Source organism: Maylandia zebra, linkage group LG15 (assembly GCF_041146795.1).
Source record: "Maylandia zebra isolate NMK-2024a linkage group LG15, Mzebra_GT3a, whole genome shotgun sequence".
NCBI classification, from domain to species: domain Eukaryota; kingdom Metazoa; phylum Chordata; class Actinopteri; order Cichliformes; family Cichlidae; genus Maylandia; species Maylandia zebra.
In genome coordinates this window covers 2,912,243-2,919,833 of record NC_135181.1, presented here as the reverse complement: position 1 = coordinate 2,919,833, position 7,591 = coordinate 2,912,243, and the positions used below count along the sequence as shown (strand labels likewise).

At 43.6% G+C, this 7,591-nt stretch overlaps 1 long non-coding RNA gene across 1 annotated transcript; it reads left to right on the top strand.

Moving 5' to 3' along the window:
* The first annotated feature begins 2,816 nt into the window (after positions 1-2,816).
* On the top strand, positions 2,817-4,493 carry LOC143412762 (uncharacterized). The gene is made up of 3 exons (XR_013093301.1): positions 2,817-2,866; positions 4,159-4,249; positions 4,359-4,493. It is a non-coding gene; the product is annotated as an uncharacterized LOC143412762 (long non-coding RNA).
* Positions 4,494-7,591: the final 3,098 nt, after the last annotated feature.

The window sequence follows — 7,591 nt, the reverse complement described above, 5'->3', positions numbered from 1 at the left end:
GCAGAAAGCATGAATGACTCTATCTACCTGTGAACTCAGAAAGTACCCCTACATCCTACTACTTTACTTACAAGCTTTCTATTTGCATGTGTTTTAAGGTAAGTGAATAAGCTTTAATTTTATGGGGTGTGCATGCTGCAGTAACCAGAAAGAACCGGTAAACTGTCATTATGGATCTGAACGTCTTATTTCCTAAATCTATCTTTTAATCTTCTCCATGTAGAGATAGATGACTGCATCACTTTAGAAACAGAACCTGTTGCATACTACTGTCCTTTGTTATCTGTGGTGCATGTCAGACTAATTATGAGAATAAATTGTGCAGCCTGGTTTATTTTAAAAAAACTGGCCTGCAAGAAGAAAACGTGTCTTCCTTGCTGAATAATGCACAGCGTTAAAAAAAGAAATCCATATGATCCTTGTAGGAAAAATGGGTCCTTGTAACATTTAATTATTAGAAATTGCTGAGTAGAAAGGTTTTGTAATAATAGCCCTTCAGAGAAATACATAAGCATTTATCCTGTAAGGGAGAAGGCCTTTGGTTGTTTGGTTTGTAATTAAGGACGGTACAGCTCCTGCAGCTAAACAGCTCTCTCCTCCTCTTCCTCCTCCTCCTCTCTTCCTCCCCTCTTGTCGGGAGCAGTGTTCAGTGTAATCTCTGGCCTTAATAAACACATGAAGATACATGTGTGTGCACACACCAACACACTGACACACACATATTCTCTGTGAAATCCCTTTAGCTGGAAGAGCACGCTGTCTTAACAGTGGAGGCCTTCACCACGCGCGGCAGTGGCTATATATAGAAGTCATCATAGTCGGCTTTCAGGCCCCCTCATCTATTTCCCCTCTTCTTCTTTTCTGTATTAACCGCACCACTGGTTTTCTTTTCCTAAAGTGCTTTCTAGCCGGACAGCCCATCCTCACTGCTGTCCTTGAAAAGGTTGCACACATGTTTCATTCTTCTCCATTTTGACTGTCTCCTGCAGAGAAATCGGCGAAGGGCGACGGCAGAAGAGACGGAGAGCGGGAGACAGTCCCTTCTGATTGAGAATGATTAAAAGCAGCGGGATGTCACACCCTGCTGGTGCTGATGACACGACAAAATTACAGTGTGTTAAAGACAGTAAGCTGAGGAGGACGCCCGGAGCAGGAGGGAGAAAACGCTGGGAACGAAATTGCGATCCAAAATCAGTTTTGACAAATTGATGTTGAGGTGAGCCTGAAATCCCACACGTCTTGCCGTCTCAAACCCAGTCACCCCCCCCCCCCCCCCCACCCCCCAGTTCAGTTGCCTCATTATACAGAGAGTGACCTCATTATTTCCTACAGAAACAAGCATTCCCTTTCACGACCCTTATATGAGGTGCCCCCAGGATCCCATTAAAGCGACGCTCTGTTTGAAGACCATTCGGAGACCGACACTGCTCCACTTGAATTGTTAATGTACCAACTGGTGGAGTGCAATGGCTCTGAGCTGCTTGTGGTGGTGTTGTTAAAGTTAATGTTTGATTATGGGCTCTCTGATTTGCCATCTGGACTGCATGGGAGGAGAAATTAGCACCGTTACAGAACTGTCACTTCCTATGCTCATCAACAGCTCTGGCTTTAGAAGATATTTGAGGTTTTTTTTAATAAGGTGCAAAGCAAAAAGTGGATTATCACTTCATTACAAATGTAGAGATCTGGTATTTCAGTGGAGACTGCAAAGTTTACGGTCTTTAATACCATGTAAAAAGTTTTATCAGACCAGCAACAGCCCTTTTTTATTAAAGAAAAGATACTAAATAAATAATAATAAAATAAAAAAAAAAGAGCTCTCACATTAACAGTCTGAGACCGAATGCTTCCAGCAAGGATGGAGGTTCCCTTCCACACCATACAGGAAATGAGTGTCTTTCCAGAAAATTACCTAGATTTGGATTAACTTGTGATATTTTCTTGAAAATGAAGTATTTAGGGCTGTCAACGTTAACGCGGTACCGCGGAAGGATCCGTCATCGAGATTAACACAATTAACCCATCTGGAGTGCAGAATGACTCAAAATCCCTGAAATGTCTCCGTCAACACATTTTGGGCAGTTTGTCCATTTTGCGCTCCAGTTAAAACTGTTAAAAATTTAATTACGTTAATCGTGATGGCGCGTTAATGTTGACAGCACTAGAAGTATTGATGTAAATTACAGAAAGAATAATTTTAAAAATTCCTGGATCTGGACCAAACTCCTAAGTTAAGCTGGGCCAAGCCTTATACATTAACTCATGCAAATTCGTCCTTAGGATAAACTGAAAAATCACATTTTCGTGGATTTTTGTTGGTTTGAGTCTTTTTTTTTTCTTCTTTTTCTAAGTTCTGCATCCTTGTAGAATGCAGAGATTTCCACCTCTGTTGTGCATGCCTGTGAGGTAGCATAACATAAACAGCAAGGCAGGTGATAAGTAGACAGCATCAGCAAACTAGTCAAGTTTCTTTTAAGTATTCTTTATTTCTGGTATCTGCATTCTGCCATAAAACAACCAACCAGGTAGGCAATACACACACCTGAACCTCATTAGTCTCTACCATTGAAAAAATAGGTCAGACCAAACAATGCGATTCTAAACAAAGAACAGGAATACGATTATGCATCAAATTGACTCATTTACTCAGCTAAATGGTCTGAAAAGTAAAACACTGCATACAATACAACTCAAAAGGCTACATTAAAGAAAATAAAAAATACTATACAAAATGAAAAACCCTTCATTTGGTTGCACCCAGTGATGTGATCGATGACCTCATGACCCTATATAAACAGGAAGTACTGGAGCAGCTCCTCCCACACACCTGTTTTAGATACAGGACCTGACGAAATAGACAAGTATGGTAAGTATAACCAAAGCAGCATAAAGAAACATAATTTTCTAGACATTTGCCTGTGAACAGAAGAAAATTGAAGTGACTTGATGGTTAGTAGTAATTGCTTTAAAAACATGTGCGTGGGTGTAATGGATGTAACCACTGCTACCACAAACAAACCTGGTATAGTATGTTAAGCAAAGTTACACCAGCAATGTCTAAATTAAAGCATTATGGTCAACTGCAAAATAACAAGGAATAGATTATCAGTATGGTTTTGGCAAAGGTCTGGTGTTCATGTTTTTAGCATGATTTGTGGTATTTCAATGAAATCTTTCTCTCTCTGACCTTATTAAGCACTACCTCACCTGAGGTCAAAGTGCCAAAGCTACAGTTCACCAACTAACGTGTGAAGATGCGTAATGGTTCCAAAAACACAATGGTTGCTGACACAGAATCTGCTAAATGGACCTCTTGGTCATGTCTGTGGTGCTTTTGGAGCAGTGTTGCGTTAATTATCTGTGTGTGTGTGTGTGTGTGTGTGTGTGTGTGTGTGTGTTATAATTTTTCTAGTTTTGGTGGCTTTGGGAGTGAGAACGGGTTGAAACTATAATGTAACTTTCCGTGTGGAGTTTGTTCTCCCTGTGCCTCTGTAGGTCCTCTTCAGGTAGTCATCCTTCCACACACATGCGTGTTAATAAATAAACTGGTGGTTTCTAATTGGTGATAGGTGTAAATGCTTGTCCATCTCCTTGTGTTACTCTGCAAAAGACTGGTGAGCTGTAAAGGGTGTACCCTACCTGTCAAGCAATGACAGCAGGGTCAAAGCTCATCCCATCTTGGCTGACGTGGCGAATATTAATGCAGTGATATTCCTTTGGTAAACATCTTGTGGAAGCCTTAGATTTAGCACCGTCATTCTTTCCTATCATGAAAGTTAACATTAGCTGTGTTACACTGGCAGTGATAGATTACCATCAAGTTACAGAAATCCTATGTGCACGCTGCAGGCTCGTGGTTTGTTTTTCCTGTTTTGTTGCTGCTTTTTGCCAGATTGTAATTATAATTTGTATAACGAAAGTTGACTTCAGTTTCTTGTGGTAACATAAAACAGCATTACTGACATCTACATAAAGATACTGAATACAAAATACCTCTAACAGCAGTGCAACAACACACATGTGGCTAAATATACTTCGGGGAAGCTGAGGAAACTTGTACTAATTAAGAGCTGGAGTGTTATCATTTAGTTTTTACTCACTGATGAACAAAATGTAAATATTTCATTATAGTTCTTTTCTTGAAATCCTCGTTGACAGACAAGCGAAAGGTGGAAGGAGAGGAATGGGTTTTTCAGTCTAAGAGATGACATGTCTACTTTGCTGTCCTGCCAGCGCTACCTGTTCCCTGGTAACATTTAAATTGCTACCTTGCTGCAGGCTCAGAGATGAGCAAAAATGTCAGTGTGTGATGACAAACAAACAGTGCCTCTACCATGTCTTGATTCTCTCTTTATTAGACAGAAACGCGGTAAGGTTCATTTGCATCGAAAAGAAATGTGGGCGAGAAAACCTCAGGCGCACACAAAGAACTGCCGGTGTGACGCTGCGAAATATGACATCGTGCCACAAATAAAAGTCAATCCCTCAAAGGCTACATGCTTTTTTTTTTTCTTGCTCTTGCTTTCTGTGAACAGTCTCTCTCTCTCACACACAGGCCCAGCGGCCATTCGTTGTTTGAGCAGCATGTACCCATCAAATCCTACCTCCCCTCCCCGCCACCTCTCTCTCTCGAAGTGTATATCACAGGGCTGACAGACAGCACTGGGGCTGAATCGCTCCCTCAGCTTCGGAGGTCTACTCTAGTGTGTAATACTGATCTGTGTGCCATCAGCCACCATTGGCTTCACTTACACACTGCCTCATAGAAGCAAATTTTGCTTCAAAGGGAGAAACTATTTATTTTCTAACATTTGTACCAGAGAAGCACACAACTAAGCTCGCCAAGGATTGTTTTCTTTTTCCAGGTTTAAATCCAGGACATTAAAGCTGCTCAAATTGCCTTCTCAAAGCTTTCTTGGTTATCTGTCGACAAAGCAGTCCAACTCAGTAGTGCAGCATAAACAACATCTCATTTATCTTCGTTTTAGTCAACAGCAAACGTCTTGCTCTTCGATTCAATTTGCTTCACGCAGCTCCAATGATCAGAAATATAACTGCCAGGCATATGGAAGAGAGCTAATCCAGAAATGTTTATTAGTGTAGCAATTGTACCTTTATGAGCTTTCAGCACCACCCATCACTACACTAATGCAGATGCAGGACTCGCTGTTAATGAATGCTGCCTGAATAGCAGCCATTCATTTATCATGCAGGGAAAGATAATGTTTAATCTGTAAAAGAAAAGATATTAATCTGTTATTTATGTTGCTGATTTGCAGTCCCAGCTGGATCTGCTTTACTATTCATAGAGTTTAGCCTGAGCCTCGCTGCATGGGCCGTTAAGGCCGTGATTTGCACGAGACATTGCCCTGTGCGTATGTGTTTATACAATCATGCATGCATGCACTTGTGCTTGAATGCATGTCCATGTGTGCTTGACCCAGCTCTATACATGCAAGGCTGGCTTTCAGCACACCACACAGGCATGTTTTTTTTTTTTTCCCTATACAGCATATTTTTCTCTCTTAACCTCTGCAATCCAGCTGATTTGGTGACTCAACACTTTTGTTGCAAAAAGAAACAGTCTTCACAATAAAATGCAGTGCATCTCGAATTAAAAAATAAATGTGTGGACTATAAGCTAACTTGTAGGAATTTAATAAACCTTGTGAATAAGTAAAAGAAAGTGTGTACATTATTGTGCCCCGTGGGGAAATTGCTCTCTGCATTTAACCCATTCACTCAGTGAAGCAGTGGGCAGCCATTGGGCGCCCGGGGAGCAGTGTGTAGGGACGGTACCTTGCTCAGGGGTACCTCAGGGTAGCTGTTAAGGGGAATCGAACCCCCGACCTTCCGATCACGGGGCAACCACTCTACCTACTGAGCTATCCCTGCCCTTTTTTTTTTTTTTTTTTTTTTAGTAGGTTTGATGGTGAAGTGCATAAATGAGGTTTTTTACAATAGCACAGTTGTATTGAATTGTCATCTAATATTCAATCAATCTGCTCTGCATGAAATTTTTGGAAATGAGACCTTAAACTATGACCTCAAGAGATGGTGCCTTTAGCAGATCCGGGATTAGCTATGTTGAGTGTACACAAACCCATAGTATGGTTAACTACTATATACACTGATCAGGCATAACATTGTGAGCAATGACAGGTGCAATGAATAACACTGATTATCTTTTTTTTTTTTTTTTTTTTTTTTTTTTAAATAAATAGGACAGGGGGAATGAATGAGAGAGAGAGAGAGAGAGGGGGGGGAGAGAAAGAAAGAAAACCAAAGGGGAGAAGAGACGGTGAGAAGGGGGGGGAAGAGAGAGAGAAAAAAAAAACCTCCTGGGTCACCTGTATGGAGAAAAAAAAAACAAACAAACAAACAAACAGAGGAGACAGCAAACAACAAAGAGCAACATAATAATAGAGAAAACAAAGCACCATCACAATAAACTAGCTAGTCATAGATATCAGTATTTACTAAGTAATAAACGATATTGTGCAGCACGCAAGATAGACAGCGCACAGTGTGCTTTGAGGCAGCAGCCAAGAAAGCTTTAGTCCGCGTCTGTGAATACCCATGTGTGCATACCTGTGTGGATCAGCATGCTTGCATTCCAAAGGTTTCTCCATGTAATGATCTGCTAGGGAGTGTGGGGGGGCCACAGCCCCGTCCTCCAGGGTGTGAAGCGGGTATGGAGGAGATCAAAACTCCAGACATCCAGAGGCCCCCAGAACACAAGAGACCATGGAAGACCAACAGAGGGGCAGCCGCGCCACTGTCCCAGTAAGAGCTGAGGAGAGTCCCAGATGAGGGCTCGCCCAGCAGCCGCGGAGCAGAAGTCAGGGGGAGTTGCAGTGACGCGCCCGTGAGCTCCGCCGGCCCCCAGCTGCGCCTGAGTGACCGAGCCCTAGGCCGAGAGGCCGGGGGCACCCCACCTCCAAAGGGGCCCGAGCGAGCCCCAGGCCCCAGGCCCCGACAAGCGGCCGCCAAGGAGTGAGCCGGTGTGCACCCGGACGCCCACCCCCAGACACAAAGAACCACCAACACACCGACACCTGAGGGAGTCCGCCACCGGCAGGGGAAGTGGTGGTGGGTGGAGATAGGCCTCCAAACCTTGGAGGGCCTGAGGTGTCCCCAGAGAGGTGGCGTCTGATACCCAACCTGACATATAGACACAGACATACAGGCACACACAGACACAAACATCCATTCCCACCCTCATGCTCTCATATGCACTCACTCCACACTTAACCAACGTGGAGACAGACATAAAGAGACGCTGTACACACAATCACACTCCCCAAGCGTACTCTACAAACCGGGTCTAGGTACCCTTGCCCCTGGAGGGGGGAATTGCACCCAGACCCAGGTGGTGTTACCCTTTTCCCTGCGGTGGGGAGAGGCAGACCACCCCGACTCCGCAGCAGCAGGGAGGCCCCACACTCCAGACCGCAGTCGGACGGCCAACTCCTCCTACTAGCCCTCCCGCTCCAGCAGGCCGCAGAGAATGGGGGTGGGAGAAGACTCCAAACCTCCCTCCACCCGCTCATTGTAGTGTTGATGCATATGTGTTCTAAGGTGCAATTAA